This window comes from Dermacentor albipictus, chromosome 8 (assembly GCF_038994185.2).
Source record: "Dermacentor albipictus isolate Rhodes 1998 colony chromosome 8, USDA_Dalb.pri_finalv2, whole genome shotgun sequence".
Lineage (NCBI taxonomy): Eukaryota > Metazoa > Arthropoda > Arachnida > Ixodida > Ixodidae > Dermacentor > Dermacentor albipictus.
The window spans coordinates 72208717-72228259 of record NC_091828.1 but is presented as its reverse complement, the minus strand read 5'-3'; the positions used below and the strand labels follow the sequence as shown (position 1 = coordinate 72228259).

The window sequence follows — 19543 nt, the reverse complement described above, 5'->3', positions numbered from 1 at the left end:
AATGCTAAACATGCAATCTAGGGCCACAAATCAAAATACAATAACAAAAATTTAGTTTGTTGGGTGCAGTCGTCCGCAATCTGTTCAGCACACAATTGTGTACAACAAGATAGTGCATCAACAGTAAAAGAATTGATGAAAGTGACTATACTTAGAATGGGCCGCCTGCATCTTGAAGCACTTTTATTGGAATTGTGGTGCAATTTTGAATAATTTCTACACAATGTCTTAGCAAAATGAGTGGGAATATACACGGTTGAGTGTTTTGAGTCGGTGTCAGTATATTGTATGTAGATCATTTACTCATTTCATGGTTTTCCACAATGTCAGACACCAAGCATAATTTTCAAATGGTTCGATAAGTGCCTTTCTAGCTTTCTGAAACAAGAAATAGAATTATGCTCTCATATTTGATGTTCCTGTTGTGAATTATCGCGTGCAGCCCACATTCCGTGAACTTGACAAAACCCAGTAAACAATTGAAAATTCTTAATCTTTTCTGCAGCTGTACACTTTCCATGATTCTGAAATTGCAGGAAATGTGGTGAGACGAAGTTTTCAATCAACGGCATAAAGTGGCGTCTGAAAGGGTTAATGTGTGCGTGTTTTACGTCACTAAATTCTTGCACGCAAACGAAGTAGAACGATGCAGCACATATTTTTAACTTTCAACACCTAAAGCTGCTCTGTTGCATTAAAGTGGCAATCAATAGGCGACGTAGTTGCATTCTACGCTACAGCCGGAAAATGTATTGTTACTGAATTAAACTCAAGTTCTTTGTCTCGTATTGTTGTGGTATTAGTCTCAAGAACTGATAATTGAAGTACAGGCGCCAAGAACTGCGTAAGGTGTGCCATGGGTGGGCCGAAAAAACATGAAAATTCATTTAAGCAGTGACCCAGAATGGTCCCTCTGCTGCAGTTATTGGGCCCTGCCACAGACGCAGATGCCTAAATGACCCTAATGAAGGCGTGAATCTATCCTATAAAATTAAAATACATTTTCCAAACAGATATCGGAAAGTGCGTGACATCGACACCATCAAGCACCCTCAAGGTAGTTTCCCTCTCACGCAGCCCTGTGCCTAATTAATAGCTCTCCGTGCTGTTTATGAAGTCCAGGATGTCTTGCGTCCCTCTTTCTTTGTTATAGAGCGAACGAACATTAAGGTGAAAACACTTCAATGAACCAGCATGTTGATTAGAAACAAGATTACCTACCTCATGCGGAAAAAAGGGACTATCAGTAGCCATCTTTAAGCGGGAAAGATCACCTTTACCATGCATGTACCATACACCATGCTAACGACGCCGCAATTACGCGGCATCGTCTGCATGGTAAATGGTTTGGTGAGACGTACTAAGGTGAATAATGTCGGCGTCGCCGGAGTTTCTGTTGGCATTGAGGTGTACGGGATACCTAGCGCGACGCCATGTGAGCCCATGCTTGAGCCTAAAGTTACCCTCTGAAGTCAGCTATGTATATGCTTCTCTAATGGGACCTTCTCAATGCAATATTCTCACTGTAATTCTAAGCTATGTTTTAGCGGCAATAACTAGTTCAGAGGCATACGCGAAGATGGTACCAGCGTGTCTACCGTTCTGGTACGGAACACCTTCTGCTGTATACTTTCAAATTCAAATTGAATTAAGCGTTCAAATTGTTCACCTCATTTGTTGGACGCGGTTTCCGCATCAAGTGAAATAGTTTTGATTAGTAATGGCTTAAATCACACTTGCGTCGCCGAGCGGCCGGCTGTAGAGCGTGAGATCGTCTGAAGCAGTGCTAGATGCTGGATTATAGATCTCTTTATCGTATAGCGCATGGCCCAAGCACGCGGCATTATCATGCGTGTTCTTGTTGAGGCGCTAGCCAGACTTTTTTTTTTCAACAAGAAATAGTGAGCGCATCGGCTGAATAGCTACTCTAGAGAAGTGTACGTGATTCAGAATTTATACAAGCCGCAATAGAGTGGAAACCGATTTGTCTTTCTTCAGTCTCGTTTGTTGCGTTCTCTTCTAGGAACTCACCCGTGTTACTGAAATTGCGTCTTCAGAAATAGTCATCGCATTTATTTGATTAAATACCTTTTGGACACCGCTTCCTTGCAGAAAAAAAGGCAATGCCGAAACATTAAGCTTGAATGTATCAGGCTGTTTTACCAACCGCACTGATCACTGTGACGAGCTAGTCCATAGGTCTTATACAGCAGGGTAACGTAGACATATTGTTGTGATTTCAAGTCTGCTAAAATTGAAATGCATGAAAACAGTGTCGATTGCTAACGTAGTATTTTATAGCTATTGTCGTTCCGGCTTTTCATTTGGCTGGCCGTACTCGAACACTCATATGTTTTATTTTCCAAACCCAATGATAAGACAGACAGTGAGTAGATTTTCTAATTGACGCTGCAATTGACAAAAGCCGCTGCTCCTAGTCGAGTAGAAACCGATACAGCGAGAAAAGTCTACAACGCGTACACACACGGCAACTAATGACAAATGTCGCATGTTTCAGCAGCCAAGAGAAATACCCGCCTATTATAGTTACTGGTGCGCCAAATGGCTACAAAGTGGTTCTTTTACGGAGTTACATGAACAGACATCACGTAAACTTTACGAAGGACCTAAACCTTTTCCAAAATTATCCGCAAAACGCGACTCCAGCGCACTCTTCAGCGCGGCGCCTGCTGTAACAAGCCAGAGAGGAGGAAATATGCGTGGTCTGCGCTTTCTTCCTAACCAGATGAAAAGGACTAAACAAAAACGTTCTGTTTAATGCGCTTCCTCTAAAAGCCGTGTGATATATTCATTGTTATGAGGACGCTTGAGGCTTGGGCCCAAATTCAATGCCACATATTCAAACAGAAGTAAAATGCAGGAATGATTTTATAAAAAGGCAGTTTGCCCGATTTGAGAAAACTTTGTTGCAGTTAAGAAAAAAAGTTGTTAAATTCTAGTGACACCAGCAAAGAAAATAGTTGATTTAAGGCATCTGGTGTTTTAGAAGAATTGCCGAAAATCGGCATGGTTGAACAACATACAAGCAGAAACTTTACAAACTTGTAACTAAGAAATTTAAAGCACATATGGCATTTTTGAAAACTGCATCAGGTAGAGCATCCAAAGCAAAGAAATTTTATGCCAGAATTCATAAGTAATGTGAATTTTCGGCCATTCTTTAAGGGTTTTGCAAAATTTGTTTTGTGAAATCAGTGGTATAGTTCAAAGGGGCTTATAATACATAACGTTTGCCCACTTAGATGGACTATGAAGTACAGCTAACAGAATTGTGAGATCATTGTTCGTTGCTGAGGTACATAGTTGTAGGCGTGGAGACTTCTTTTTCAAACTGCGCAGGTTTACAAAATTTTCTACGAAATTTTACAACCTAATGAAAAATTCGCCTTTTGCAATCACTAGATTTTAAGTTTTTCTTTCAGGTTCAACAAACCTGATCAAATTTGGTTGAGTAGTAGCTGACAAAGACGATTGTTGATTTCCCATTTATTTAAACTTGAGTGCCCGAGCTAATCCTTTCCTTTAGATTCTAATTAGAGCAAGACATTTCTTTGTAGGATACGTTTGTAAAGCTGCTTGCGAACTAGAAGAGAAAATAAAGGTACAAGGCAGGGATGTTCATCCGAAGAGCGTTTGATTAGCTAAAGAATTTCAGCGACGATGTCATACGCTCTAATTCGATACGCCACGCGAATGACTTGGAAAACGTCATGAAAACAGTTAAAGAAGGCGAAATTGCACGAAAATACATACTTAACCATATCAGCGATTTTGCGCTGCCACAACGCTGCGTTATACTCGGAATTCATCCGAGCAACTGTGTCACTACCTGTCAGGCGAGTGAAACTGATGTGGTAAGTGTGAGTCGTGAAGTCGCTGTCCACGAATGTTGCTTTGACAGCCAAGAAGCCCTCCGTAGACCGTGAGATTCATACGTTTAGTACGATACAGACTTACTCTGCTCCCGCCAATGATGATCATATTTTGATGTGCAGTGCTGATACTTTCCAGGGCAAAAACATCTGTCTGAGGTTATCCAGCGATGGCAACTTGCAGCCCGGGACGGCGACCTGAATTTGAAAAAATACAAAGCCGTCAATTATATAAAAGGCGGCTAATAATATTGTAAAACTACCCATTGCGAATTGTTCGAATACCTCCCTCTCGACAACCCGAAAGGGCTCCAGGTCATGCAAATCCTGTTGATTATGACGTCGTCAAGAGCAGCCTTTCAATGAACAGGCACAGAGCACAGTGAGCGCATCGGCTGAATACTGCAGCCAGTGGTGAAGGCCAAAGTTGTCTTCCGCTGGCATGGCAGCCCTTTCCCTTGTTGGGTGTACTCACGTTCTTGCTCTCTTTCTAGGTGCCGATTCAAATTAGGTGAAACTCTTACTACAGCATGTATAGTTTCGGAGGAAAGCTTGTAGCATGCAGCTTGTTTACTTCGTAGGTAATTTAAAAAAAATTCCAATGTGCCATGTTGGCGAAATTACTTCGTGCGTGAGCCGCTGGGTGCCAGAGCCAGTGTGGCAGTGCATTATGAAAGCGCTTTTTTGCAATAGAAGGCATGAAAGGAGGGCGGAGGTGGTAGCACCGAAACCCGAGGAGGATGCTTTCAAGCATTGTCTAGCATTAACAGTATGCGCAAGTTACTAAATGAATCGTTGGGCTTCTTTAGCCACCAACAGGCGCCAGCGCGGTGGCGACGCCACCAGAGCCTCCCCCCAGGCAATGACAGAGCTCCCTAGAAACAGAACCAAAGTGGCCGAGTTTTCTTCGCGAATCGTCGCGTCGGGGCTTAGGGAGGCGCCGCCATGGATGAAATTACGTGGGCTCTCCAGCTTCGGATAGCTTCCCGAACCAATGCTTTCAATAGTTTATTCTCTCTCTCTCTCTTTCTTTGTATGGATGGAAAGGGTGCACAGCTCATTGTGTACGACTCTGGGCTGCGCGAATCAGCCAACGTTCGTTTGACAGAGCTTCGGGCAAAGGCGCCCATGTGTCCCGAAAGCGGAAACAGTATTGTAAAAGGGTTGTGAGGGGGAGGAGTACAGGGCGAGACGGCGCTCAAGCTGGTATGCGAAAGGCTGCAGTGACCACAAGCATCGTGCCAGCGTAAATACGCATCGCAACTTAGAGAACCGCTTTTTCGAATATGCGTTCGAGCCGCCGAGGGCGAGAGAAGCAAAATCAAAGAAGCAAAATCAAAGAAGTGAAGTGGGGGGAGACAGCAGGCAGCCGGAGCGAAGGCACCGACGAGGTAAAGAAAAAATCAGAAGGCGTCAATGGGGCGAGAAGGGGGGGGGGGGGAGTATGCCACCACCGTAGTTCCGCACGACGGATACCAACGCCATAGAACCGCGGTTACGTGGTGAATCAAGACAAATTTCGGAGCAACTCAGTCTATAAAATCAAAATTGTAGTATGCCCGTTGCTTGTAAATGTACCATGCTTGTTCTCAGCCAATCCATTTTAAAAAAAGTGCTTTATTGTTAAAGTCGAGGCTCGGGCTTACTAATGTTTGAACGGGGCAAGTTGATTATTGGGCGTTTTTGACAGAAAACAGCACGTAGACGAAAAAGCGCTTTATTTTCGAACAAAACCTAATTCTATTCCCATTATATTCCGGGCAAAATGTGCTTAATTCCATTCCCATTCCATTCTGGGGTCGCGAAAATGTGGAATGATTCCAGAGTGATTTCAATTCTGGAGTGGTAACTCCGCAACACTGATAGACATTGACGATGGTGAGCGCCCGACGTCCCTTACAAGAGGCGGCATCGACAAAGCTGACCTGTCGCTGATCAATGTGCATTTACCTAAGGAGGTCAGCCGCCCTTCCCTCCTTCTACCGCGATTATGACCTGGATGCATGTTCCTAGGTATGTTCGCAACCGTAATGTTCTCACAAATCGACAGACGAACGTCAGAGAGCTCCTCCGATAATCTATCAGGGATCATGATCTCCGGGTTCCTGCAAGGTCTCCCTGCTTTAGTTGTAGTGACGCGAGTTAGCTGTGCGCGCTCCAGGACTTATGAAATCTCGTCCAGAGTATTGCGAATGCCAAGCTGCATTCAGCGCTCTGTGCGGGAAAAACCCGAGAACCAAATAAATAATCGTCCTAAGCTCTGCATTCAATTTGTCCCACTCTGCGCCTTCCCCTGAATGTATGGCTACCACATATGTAAAGTGGCAGGGAACGAATACATGCACTAGTTGAATGAGGTTATCCTCCGTGAGACTATGATGCCGATTAGATACCCTCCGAACTAAACTAGCAGCAATTTCAGTTTTATCAATTAGGTTACTTATCGTCCTGCCATTTGTACTCCCTGATTAAGCGATCATGCCCGAGACTGATTAAATCGACTCTGGGTATGCGCCAACCGTTTTTAGTATATATGTTGATGTCTCTGTCTTCTAACAATGCCCAATCCTTGGGCCTCGGACCACGTTTCTTGGGACTATACAGTACGAGTTCCGACTTCAGGGGGGAGCATCTTAGGCCAGTGGGTTCGACATAAGATTCGATAGTGTCTATGGCCTCCTGTAAGGCTCCCTCAACCTGACCATGACTGCCTCCTGTGCACCATATAGTGATATTGTTGCGGGAAGAAAGCAGGCCCACGAGTGTAAAATAACTTATATTTACAAATGATGGATATGGCGTTCAGGCAACCGCCAGACTTCGTCTTTCTCTAGTCCAACTCAACGTCTTCCTTCACTTCACCGTAACATCACCCTCCCGGTGGGGGAGCTCCGTCCCGGTGCAAGTTAAACAGCCTCACTTATTGGGGGGACATAGGGCTTGAGCCTGGTGACGTGAACAACATCACTGGTTAAGTTGGGAGGCACGGAAGGCTGACCGAGTGGGGCGATCTCGTAGGTCACGTCGGACAGTTGGCGTAAGATCTGGTACGGACCAGAAAAACGGGACAGTAATTTTTCCGACAAGCCGACACGACGTGAAGGCGTCCAGAGAAGGACAAGGGAACCAGGTGAAAAATGGTGGTCTCGGTGCCGAAGGTCGTAGCGTCGCTTTTGAGAAGCTTGCGAGACTGTGAGGCGATGACGGGCGACATCTCGGGCCTGGGCGGCTAAGTCAATAGCCTCGCGAGCGTAAGCAGTGCTGGGTGACTGTACTGCGGAAGGTAGCAACGTGTCAAAAGGCAAGGTGGGGTCGCGGCCGTACAAAAGGAAAAATGGTGAAAATCCGGCAGTGTCGTGACGGGACGAGTTGTATGCGAAAGTGACGTATGGTAAAGCGACGTCCCAGTCGCGGTGATCGTTGGAGACGTACATGGCGAGCATTTCAGTGAGTGTGCGGTTGAGTCGCTCGGTGAGGCCGTTCGTTTGAGGGTGGTACGCGGTAGCAATCCGATGTTCTGTAGAACAGGAGCGGAGCAGATCATCAACGACCTTCGATAGAAAGTAGCGGCCGCGATCCGTCAGCAACTGGCGAGGGGCGCCGTGGTGCAGGATGACGTCTTTTAGTAAGAAGTCGGCGACATCTGTAGCGCAGCTGGTTGGCAGGGCTCGTGCGATGGCATATCTAGTGGCATAATCGGTTGCTACAGCAATCCATTTGTTTCCTTTGATGGAAATTGGAAACGGACCAAGGAGGTCGAGGCCCACACGGAAGAAGGGCTCTGTAGGTATATCAATGGGTTGAAGCAAACCAGCGGGAGGCATAGCAGGCGTCTTCCGGCGCTGACACAGGTCGCAAGAAGCGACATAACGGCGCACAGAGCGATAAATGCCAGGCCAGAAGAAGCGGCGCCGCAGGTGGTCGTAAGTACGAGTGACGCCCAGATGTCCAGCAGTAGGAGCGTCATGAAGTTGCTGGAGCACGGTGAGTCGAAGGTGCTTGGGGACGACTAGGAGGAGCTCCGGGCCGTCAGGACGAACGCTACGACGGTATAAAGTTCCATCGCGCAACGTGAACATCCGAAGGGACGGGTCATTGGGCGAGGAGCTTAGGCGGTCCATAAGTGTTCGAAGAACAGGATCCTTGCGCTGCTCGTCGCCAATGTGGAGGAAGCCGGAGAGGGACAGAATACTCATGTCCGAGTCTGCATCGGTATCGTCCGGTTGATCCACGGGATTGCGGGACAGGCAGTCAGCGTCTTTATGCAGGCGTCCTGACTTATATATAATAGAAAATGTATATTCTTGTAGGCGCAATGCCCAACGTGCAAGTCGTCCAGTTGGGTCCTTCAAAGAGGAGAGCCAGCAGAGGGCGTGATGGTCGGTGACAACGCAGAAGCTCCGACCGAAAAGGTACGGGCGAAATTTCGCGACCGCCCATACGAGCGCGAGACATTCTCTCTCAGTAATGGAGTAATTTCGCTCGGGCGTGGAAAGGCGGCGGCTAGCGTAAGCGATGACACGGTCTTGGCCCTGTTGACGCTGAGCGAGGACAGCGCCGATGCCATGACCACTCGCGTCAGTTCGTACTTCAGTGGGCGCAGAAGGATCAAAGTGGGAGAGAATCGGGGAAGTGGTAAGCCGCTCAATCAGGGTAGAGAAGGCTTTCTCCTGTAGCGGTCCCCAAGAGAAAGAGGCGTCTTTCTTAAGAAGGTCAGTGAGAGGGTGAGCGATGTCCGCAAAATTTTTCACAAATCGCCGAAAATAAGAGCATAAGCCCAGAAAACTACGGACATCGTTCGTTGAACAAGGTACAGGAAAATTTCGCACGGCGTGAACTTTCTGTGGATCAGGTTGGATTCCGGCGGCGTTGACGAGATGACCAAGCATGTTAATTTCACGGCGACCGAAATGGCACTTGGAGGAGTTTAGCTGAAGGCCAGCCCTGCGAAACACGGAGAGTATGGTTGTGAGGCGCCGCAGGTGGCTCTCAAAGTTCGGCGAAAACACAATCACATCGTCGAGGTAACACAGGCATGTAGACCACTTCAAGCCGCGCAAGAGAGAGTCCATCATGCGCTCGAATGTAGCTGGCGCATTGCATAATCCAAAGGGCATGACTTTAAATTGGTACAGACCGTCCGGTGTGACAAAGGCGGTTTTCTCGCGGTCCATCTCATCGACGCTAATCTGCCAATAGCCGGAGCGGAGGTCAATTGATGAAAAGTATTGGGATCCGTGAAGGCAGTCAAGAGCGTCATCAATGCGAGGCAAGGGATAAACATCCTTCTTTGTTATCCGGTTGAGGTGACGGTAGTCAACGCAGAAGCGCCACGAGTTATCTTTTTTCTTTACTAAGACAACCGGTGATGCCCACGGGCTACTGGAGGGTTCAATGATGTCCTTGTCCATCATCCTGTCTACTTCTTTCTGTATGATGGCCCTTTCTGTTGCCGAGACACGATATGGCCGCCTATGAATGGGGCTGGCGTCACCGGTGTTGATGCGATGCGTGACAACAGATGTCTGGCCAAGTGGACGGTCGTCCAAATCAAAGATGTCCCGATAAGATGACAGGAGGTGACGAAGCGCTGCTGTTTGCTCGGAAGGAAGGTCGGGGGCGATCATCTTAGAAACATCGTCCGCAGGCGTCGAGTACGAAGGAGTGGATGACAAAGGTCCGTTCGTACTGAGGAAGGATTCAGAGGTCAAAAAAGAAATCTGAAATTCTTCCAAAGGAGTGATATGCGCTATGGCGATACCGTGTGGCAAAACATGTGACGAGAACCCAAAATTGAGGATGGGCACGCGAGCGCAGTTTTCGCGGATCCGAATTAAGGTGCTCGGTAGGGCAATATTACGCGACAAAACCACGTCAGTAAGCGGCGACAGGACGTACTCGCCATCAGGTACGGGAGGACAGGGCGTCAGCAGGACATTTGTAGCAGCCTGTGGAGACAGCCTTGCAAATTCAGCAGCACATAAGCGGTGTGGAGCACAAGTGGTTGCGTCGGCAGGAAGCGGCAGGTCCAACTGTACAACACCTGCGGAGCAGTCAATTTGGGCAGAGTGTTTCGAAAGGAAGTCGAGGCCGAGAATTAGGTCGTGTGGGCAGTGTTCAAGGACGATAAATAGAACAACGGTATAATGGCCCCCAATGGTCACACGTGCTGTGCACATTCCAAGGACAGGTGACGTACTCCCATCGGCGACTCGCACGGTGCACGGTACGGCGGGGGTCAGAACCTTTTTGAGCCGGCGGCGGAGAGCAGCGCTCATAACTGAAAGCTGCGCTCCTGTATCAACGAGAGATCTAACAGGAACGCCATCGACTTCAATGTCCAGCAGGTTTCCACATGTAGGCAGGGTCAATAGAGGATTTGTGGGCCGGGTCGGAGTTGCAGCTTCACCTCCGGGAGCTGCACCGCCTAGTTTCCCGAAGCGAAGCGACCGGTTGCAGAAGGGGACGAAGAGCGGTGAACGAGAGGCGAACGGGACCTACGACCTTGCGGAGACGGGGATCGGCTGGATCTTGGTGGAGCACTGTCGGCGTTGATGTTCCTAGTCGGCGTATAGGGCGAGAAAGTGCGATTGTCGGGTACTTGGCTGTAGTGACTCGGAGACGACCACCGAGGAGGCGACGACCAGTGGTTGCGGCAATGACGGGCGATGTGTCCAATACCGGAACAATTAAAACAGATGGGTTTATCATCCGCTGTGCGCCATTCAGCCGGGTTGCGACGGAGTGGTGGAAAGCTTTGCGTCCGGGAGCGAGCGGTCGGAGAAATTTGGTAGGTGTTGGTATGGCGGACTGAGCAGAGAGATGGAATGCCCAAACTTGCTATTTCCTCCCGAACGACTGCTTGTATAAGGGAGATAGCGGGTACGCTTTCCCGACAGTCTGAACGAACGGGAGCCGGGGCCATGGCCTCAAGCTCACGGCGAACGATGCGCGTTATTTCTTCCGGTCCTGCGGGCTGAACGAACCGCGGCGGGTCTTCGCAAGAAGATGTCGCGGCGGTATTGGGCAACCGGTCGAAAGTTTGAGTGACGCGGCGGCCCTTCGCTTGTTCGAAGCGCCGGCACTCCTTAATAATTGCATCCACAGTGGCACAATCCTTACACATCAAGAGATTGAAGGCATCGTCTGCAATACCTTTCAATATATGGCCAATCTTGTCTGCCTCGGTCATGTTGTCATCAGCCTTGCGACAGAGGGCCAGCACATCCTGTATGTACACGACATAGGATTCTGTGGACGTCTGAGCGCGGCACGCAAGTTCTTTTTTAGCTGCCAGCTGACGACCGACAGGTCTGCCGAACAGGTCTCGCATTTTTTCTTTGCAAACATCCCAGCTCGTTAGGTCAGCTTCATGTGTGTCATACCATTGCTTCGCAGTTCCCTTCAGATAAAATATTACGTTTGCAAGCATCATTGTAGGATCCCACCTGTTGTTGTCGCACACTCGCTCGTACATCGTAAGCCAGTCCTCGACGTCGACGTTGTCCGTGCCACAAAATGTTCCCGGGTCCCGTGGGTGAGTGAGGATGACCGTGGGCACGGGCTGCCGAGGCGTTGTCGCTTGTGTCGGTTGATTTGCCATTGTGGCAGCAGGTAGATGACGTCCGCTGCGAAGTTCCGTGGTGGTACCCCGCACCTTCCACCAAAATGTTGCGGGAAGAAAGCAGGCCCACGAGTGTAAAATAACTTATATTTACAAATGATGGATATGGCGTTCAGGCAACCGCCAGACTTCGTCTTTCTCTAGTCCAACTCAACGTCTTCCTTCACTTCACCGTAACAATATCATCATCATGCAAGGTGTATTTGATGCCTTCAATCTCGAGAGGCCTTCGGCTAAAGCCGACCATGGTTACATTGAACAAAGAGGGGGAAATGAGCGCCCCTTGTGGCGTGCCCCTCTGGCCAAGTTCCAGCAGTTGCCATTCGAGATCGGCCACCCGAAGGGTAGTCTTCTTGCGCGAGAGGAACGATCTAACATAGTTGTAAAATCTCTCAACCAGATTCAGCCGAGATATCGAGGCAAGTGTATGCGAATATAGAACGCTATCGAAGGCCTTCTCAAGATCAAGTTGCAAAACGGCTCGAGTGTCGCTAGAGTCATTGTCTGAGATTTTATCCTTATACAGTTTCATCTGAATTTTCTCATACTATTGGGGTAAATGTCATTATTTTGCAAAAACTGCGAAATTCGATGGAGGACCGCATGCTCCGCTACCTTACCCACACAGGATATAAGTGAGGTGGGCCTCAAGTTGTCAACGTTAGGTGTTTTGCAATGTTTGGGAATGAGAACTGTGAAACCAGTCTTCCAAGGCAATGGGACGGTTCCATTCTTACAAATTTCCTTATTTCCTCTGTGAGGTGTGCGATTCATTTATCATCCAGATTTCGCAACGCCTTGTTGGAGATGCCATCGGGCCCCGGTGCGGATCTACCGCTGAGTACATGTAGAGCGGTACGAATCTCCTCAACACAAAACTCCGGATCCAGGTAGGAATTGGCCTCACCCTGGTAATCTGGATGCATGGGAGAGTGACCTGACTTGACTGGGAGATATTTAAATTAAATTGTGAGACTTTACGTGCAAAACCAGTTTCTGATTACGACACACGCCGTAGTGGAGGACTCCGGAAATTTTGACCACCTGGGGTTCTTTGACATGCACCTAAATCTTAGTACACGGGTGATTTCGCATTTCGCCCCCATCGAGATGCGGCCACCGTGGCCGGGATTCGCTCCCGCGATCTCGCGCTCAGCAACCCAACACTATAGTCACTGAGCAACCATGGCGGGTCTGGGAGATATTTGGCAGCAAGCGTACGGATTAACTCATCCTCGGAGGTCATTCGTTTGGCCTGATGTAAAGTTCTACCAGTGACGTGCCTCTGATTATACTTAGTCTTGCTTAAGCTTAAGCAAGTTCCGTTTTCTACTGTTACGCATCTGGACGTCTATGGAATTGCAAACCTCGTCGCACTGCTGTTTAGAGATGGTTATGGATTACAGGTTTATATGTGACAGAAGATAAATTTGAGAGTCGACCAAGTTAAATATGAGGGTGGCCCTACTTAAATTTGGAGGTGGGCCAACTTAAATCTGGCGGTGTGCCAAGTTTTAGAGTGGCACAACTTAAAATTTGGGGGCTTGCAAACCTAAATTTGGCTAGAGCCAATTCGAAATTTGAGGGTGGCTATACTTGACTTTGGGGATGGGCCAAGTTGATATCTGGGGGTGGTCAAGCTTAAATTTGGGGGTGGGCGTACTGAAATTTGGGGTGGCTAAACTTCAATTTGGGGGTGGGCCAACTTGAAATTGGCAGTGTGCCAACTCAAATTTAGGGGTGGGCCAACTTGAAATTTGCGTGCGGACCAACCTAACTTTAGCGGTGGCTCAACTTAATATTCAGGGCTGAAGATTCACCCAACTGAAAGTTGGGGGCGGTCAACTTATATTCAGATGTCGGCCCAACTCAATTCCGGGCAGGCCAGCTTTAACTTTGGGGTTGGCAGAACTGAACTGTGAGGTTTGGCCACCTTGAAATTTACGGGCGTACCTATCTATATTTGGTGGTGGGCCAACTTCAAATTTGGGTGTGGGCCAACTTGACAAATCGCGGTGGCCCAGTGTGCGATAGTACGCTGCTGAGCGTCTTTACAGTTATGAACACCTCGCAGGCAAGTGATCCCGTTCAGACGCTTGGGGCTCTTTCATTAGGCCTTAGCTTGGCGCAGTCAGGACACAGAGGAGAGCTTGCATGGACCAGGAATGCAAGTATAGCACAAGCTCGCCAGAGCGAGCGCGAGGGTGACATGGCATCACGGCTATGCACTCTCCACTCACGCAACGCCTCAGGTGTTACTGCGGTAGCTGGTGTTCCCTTTAGGCCGCTCTGCTCCGTCGAGGCGCGCTGGGACGCGGTTTTCCGGCTAGATTAGTGCAATTACATTGAACTGGCGGAATGCGACGAGAAAATCTGTCAATTGTCTACTAAATCCTAAACACTCTTTGTCACCGGAAAGGCCGTTGGCAGACGTGCATTAGCTAGGAAAAGCAAGTAAGCAAAACTAAGCAATAATGAAGTTACCGCCGTGCCAAACAATGCCTACACATTCCTAGACAATTCTCAGAATTCCTGTAGCTCTTTTTACTAAGTAAAATGTTGAAATTAACATTACAGACTAAATGAATATTCAGCAGGTGGAATATAAGCTGCAATATAAGTAATAGTTAGAATTCGGAAACCATCATTCAGAGTTACTGCACCTAAGCAGTGAGACAGACTCTTTACCGGCATAGCTGCTTTTTACCCATTTTACCCACCGGTCTTTGCAGGGATAACATTCACATTGCAAAGATAACATTAAAGATGATGAAGGCACAAGCCTGCCTGATCACCAGGCATTCATTACATTACTTGCAATTTTCACTCTAATGCGTTGCTACTTTCTATTAGTTGTTTTCTCCCACCTAAGCTCATGGGTTCGAGTGCACTAATTACTAATATCTTAATTATCTGTGCCTTAATTCATATCGCCCCAATTAACAGCAAAGACATTAGCTTCGACTCTCGACCTTCACAGTGTCAATAAGAATCTGACTTGGAGATATGGCCGGTTCGCCCTTATCTCTGAATAGGTTCGGCTCCCACCGAAGGTCTTAGGTACGAGTGCCTTAATTAATTCTATTTCAAACAACTGTGCTTTAATTAACTTTACCTATATAACATAGGTTAGAACTTCTTAATACGGGAACTGCGGTAACAATGCGCTAAACATAATCTTCCGTGCCTTATCATCTCTGAACTAAACAATGAAGAACACTTCACATTTCTTGTGGGTATATTGATATGCTCTATAATGTAGTTTACAACGAATATGGAAAGCCACCAAACGGCACAGCAATATTCAGACAATTCTCCAGAGCATATGCATTATTTCATGTAAAAAGTCAATATTGTGCAGGGCTGGAAGGATCTGCAGTGATGCAAAAGAAGCGTGCATCTGCAGTGATCACGTGACGTCGTGCTTGGCAGCCCATAGCCACTAAGAAAAAACGGTGGGTTGCTGAGCCTGTGCCCGTTAACTGCGCGTCTCTGCTTATAACAACACGCACGTCGGGGGAGCCGGCGCGGCCGCAGCAGCGGTTGCGGCAGATGCATTGGAGGTGCGGTGACCGAGGCGGCTCCTGGATCGGCATGATGTGGTGCGTTATAAAAAAAGTATGGTTTCAGAATGCATGCACCACATGTATACAGCCCACGTATGCCGCCTAAGCAGCTTGATAATTCATCCCCATATAAAGGTTGCGGCCCTTGGTATTTTTTTCAGACGTCATTTGTAGCGATTGTTTAGTGCAAATTGTTTGTTATAATCCTTAGTGTACCTTTAATGTCATTTCTTTAGTTATTACTCTTTTCTCAATCAGACATTTATTCGTTTTAAAAGCTCTCACTTCGCACTGGCACTGTTTACAGTGAGGCTGACCATCTCTTGATACAAACGAATTACATCACGCGCATTTTTTTATACGAAAGCATCAAATGGCTCATTCAGCGAAGAAGCCGGCGTCTATGGCAGCAAAATGGCACCTAAGTTCCAATTGGCTGCGACGCCATGTCAGGAGTGCTAAAGTCACTAGCTCACCTCGACCTAGCATACCACGTGAAAGGCCGCTGTGCTCCGCTATAGCCTCCACGCCAGGTTACCCTCACTCTCGCTGGGAAGCCGGCGCGCGGTCTGTATCTCTCTCTCCCTCACCCCCATTGGGTTTAGCTGCTGCGCGCTGTGGCCGCTTCTGCTTCATCGTGCTCTTTTTGCGCAGGACGCCGGTTGCATGCGGCATTGGCACCGCTCCAGGCGGCTGCTGCTTGCTGCCTTGGGTAGCACGTACCGCTATGGAGCACGAAGCGTCTGCATCGTCGGCGGCCGCAACCTAGGAAGTAAGGAAAAGAGGCTGCCCACGCAAATACTCCGCAGACGAAGTAAGGGAGCACAATAACGCAGCAAAGCGGACCTCGGAGTACCACTCAACCGTTTAATTGGACATCATTACTTTCAGATTAGGAACTCATGTAAAGGAGTGTGATGATCTGGACTGTTTGACACATCATTAGGACGGGGACAAACAGCTCTTGCACGGGACGAAGTGAGGGCGACAGCAAAGGGGTTGAACTAACTACTGGCTTATTGCGGGGAATGTCGTATGGACAAGAGTACAGGCTCAATACAGAAGACCAAGAACACGGTATTAGCACCGGCAAATGAATCAAATAATCACATTACGTGCGTCGTCAAGCAGGCTGTCAAGTTTTAAAGAAACAGTTAATCTTGCAGCTATGCACATAAATAGTGGACACACTGACGGAGGAGATTCCACGCGATCTCGCGTTCTCATTGAGCTGTATATCTTCCTAATATTGTGCTATCTTCAAAGATAGATATGCATCCGCATTCATTGCAGTGCTTGGCTAAATCACCGCGTACCGACTCTTTCAGTGACTATCCATGCTCTCTGAGACAGTCATTCAAACATCGGCCTGTTTCACCAATGTAGCAGCGTTTGTACTTGAGCGGAATCTTATAAACAAGCACATGTGCGTAGTCAACTTAAGATGTTGTGTGTTTTTTTCGCACATTACTTTTTTGAGGTCTTCCTTGTTGACCTTGTGGCATAGCGCCGAGAGCTTCTTCCTTGCTCTAAACAAAAGTACGTCTATCTTACCTGCAACCTTTTTTAATCTGTGCCAGACATCGCGTAGGTAGGGTATGAAGGCTGTGCCCGCATGATGACCTTTGTCCTGTGCGTCCCGTCCAGCCCTTCTCCTGGTAAGTGTCACCAAAAGCCTTTCTGCAACTGCCGTCAGCAGGTCGCGTGTTCTACTCCTACCAGAGTCATTATTATTAAAAAAACTAGCGCAAGATAACAAGGACACAGACATAGAAGATGACAGGACGTCGTCCTGTCGTCTTCTCTGTCTGTGTCCCTGTTATTTCGCGCTAGTTTTTTTAAATAATGATGACACACCAACAAGCCCAGCTTTCTGCCTTGATCCTACCGGAGGTCGGGAGTTCGACTGGGTCGAGTGCCCTAATTAGCTTCGCCTTAACAATACAGGTCCTTGGTCTAACTCCCTCCAAAGTCGAGGGTTCGACTCCCAGAGTGTTCGTGGGTTAGATTCTCGATTTTCATAATGTCAATTTGAATCGAACTTCGCGATATGGCCGGTTCGCCCATATCTTCAAGCGGGTTCGACTCGCACGAAAGGTGGTGGGTTCGAGCACCCTAATTGCCAAAGCTTAATTAACTGTGCCTTAATTTACTTTCCCTTAAGCACACAGATCATGCTGACGCTTCTTCACATTGGCTTCATGCTTGTCATAAAGAAATTGATGGCCTAATTCGCATTAATTTGCACCAGACGCCATGGGCTCGAGTTCTGTCAACGGCCGAGGTTTCGACTTCCTATTAATTTTCCGGATGGCGTAACGCCGCACACCGGATTTTTTATCCCATCAGCCGTCTGATGCTTTCGCCTTGGTGAAACGATTTCCCACGATGACCGCGCGGGGTTGACGAGTAGGGGTCAAAACAATTGCATCGATCGGCGCAGTTGGTGTAAGGCGTACAAGCTAGCGTTCAAAGCAAGCGCCCACAAAGGCGGAACTAGAAATGGGGGTCAGTTGTTAATACCAGCCGCTTGAGGCGCCGCCACCAATTTGATCGCTGAATGTCTATTTGTAAGACCAAATAGTACTGCTGAAACCCGCAAGGTGGACAGAACTAACTAATAAAGGGAAACTGAGAGATCCATGTAATTGTAGCAATTGCTACAAAGGAAACCCATACGGTTTCCTCGCAAAAAAAATGGCTCGCAGTCGAAAAAAGATTCGTCCTGGTGCGGAACTCGAACCCGGGACCACGGGGCAGGCGCTCTACCATCTGAGCTAACGAGGTGGCTAGCAGATGGCTGAACGAAGTCGAACTCCTCAACAACTCGAAGCAAAGGCGAGAGTATGACGTAATAGTTATACGGAAACAAATAATTAATGAAGGGAAATCAGACATCCACCCAATCGTAGCAATTACTACAAAGGAAACGCATACGGGTTCCTCGAAAGAAAAGCCTCGCAGTTGAAGAAAAAATTGTCCGGGACTCGAACCCGGGATCACCACCTTTCCGGGGCAGCCGCTCCCGTTCGAACTCGGCCTAACTAGGCTGCAAGCAGGTGGAAGGGCGAAGTTGACCTCTTAAACAACTCGAAGCAAAGTGAAGAGTTTGACGTAATAGTTCTTCCGAAATCAGCAAGGTGGAGAGAAGAAATGATTAAACTGTAAATAAGGCATCCATCCAATCGAAGTAATTGCTACAAAGGAAACCCATACGGGTTTCTCGAAAAAAAAAAGCCTCAGAGTTGAAGAAAAATTCGGCTTCGTCCGGGACTCAAGCCAGTGACCACCGCCTTTCCGGGGCAGCCGCTCTTCTATCTTAGCGAACCAGCTGGCTCGGCTTTATAGGAACCGGTATGAGTTTCCTTTGTAGCAATTGCTACCATTCGATCGATGTCTCATTTTCCCTTTCTTAGTCTTTCATATGGTACAACGAAGTGGTTCGCCGTCGGAATGTGATCTACCGATCAAGGCCTAGCTTCGTGAGATGAATTCTCGTACATTGCAGCATAATCGCTTGCGTTCTCTTGTGATCAAGATTATGAGCCATTATTCGTTTCGCGCGCCCAATCTGATTAGATAACAGTCCTTCGAAATAAAATCTGTGACACCACAATGGAAATTTGAAATACATGCCGGGTTGTCTTTAGGTAAGCGATAGCCTTGTAACAGTGCTTTGCAGCTAAAGAAAGCTAATCCAAAGAAGGACGAAAATGTAGAACAGTCGGCTTAAATATTAGCTGAGATATGGTGCTTGCGTACAAGAGCCCCCCATTATTTCACAGCGGCGCAACCATGCAAAAAATTGAAGAACTGAATTTTTTTCATTCTAGGTATTTAATAAACCAGTATTTGGTGTGTAAATGTAGCTGTGCAGTCAAGAATCGTTTCACCGCGGACATTGTGTCGGAGCTTATACTTCACGCGACTGAACTTGCATCAGCAGTATTTTTTACAACATCGTGGTATTTTTTTAATCTTACCATTAGAAAGACAAAAACATATGCTCTAACTCACTCATCCTAAAATTTCAGAACTTTTCAGTCTAACGCTCATGTCCACGCTGCCCCATGTATTATGATATTCTAGAAAGAATACGCAATGCTTTCCCCTAGGTCGCTGCTTTTATTCTTGATGACGCCAGGAAACCAAATCTGATGCCACCACCGCTCAGAAATGTAAGCGGGTGTGCACACAAAACACTCGTACACCTTGTGTGATGTACCGTAGCGCTGGGGCGTTTCTTGTATAATGTAGTAGGAAGTATTGTAAAGGAAGAAGTGCGTTGTTCGACAGATGTGTTTAAGTTGATGAATCTACTTTATCAGAAGCGTAGTTCACTATGAATATCCCGGCTGTATTTTTTAACCATACCAAATTTTTAAACATAGAACAATACAAATCTTGATGAGATTTTATTATAGGAGTGTTCAGATTGGTAACCTCTAAATGGAGAGTGA

At 47.5% G+C, this 19543-nt stretch overlaps 2 long non-coding RNA genes across 2 annotated transcripts in view; one reads left to right on the top strand and one right to left on the bottom strand.

Annotated features, from left to right (window-relative positions):
- The window catches only part of LOC139048815 (uncharacterized), a 171001-nt gene that overhangs the window by 104467 nt on the left and 46991 nt on the right, over positions 1 to 19543 (bottom strand). The window contains exon 2 of the long non-coding RNA XR_011507966.1: positions 3979 to 4091. This is a non-coding gene — a long non-coding RNA (uncharacterized lncRNA). The remainder of the gene's footprint in view (positions 1 to 3978; positions 4092 to 19543) is intronic.
- LOC135920789 (uncharacterized) overlaps positions 16668 to 19543 on the top strand; it is a 121242-nt gene continuing 118366 nt past the window's right edge. Inside the window, exon 1 of the long non-coding RNA XR_011507965.1 lies at positions 16668 to 16741. This is a non-coding gene — a long non-coding RNA (uncharacterized lncRNA). The remainder of the gene's footprint in view (positions 16742 to 19543) is intronic.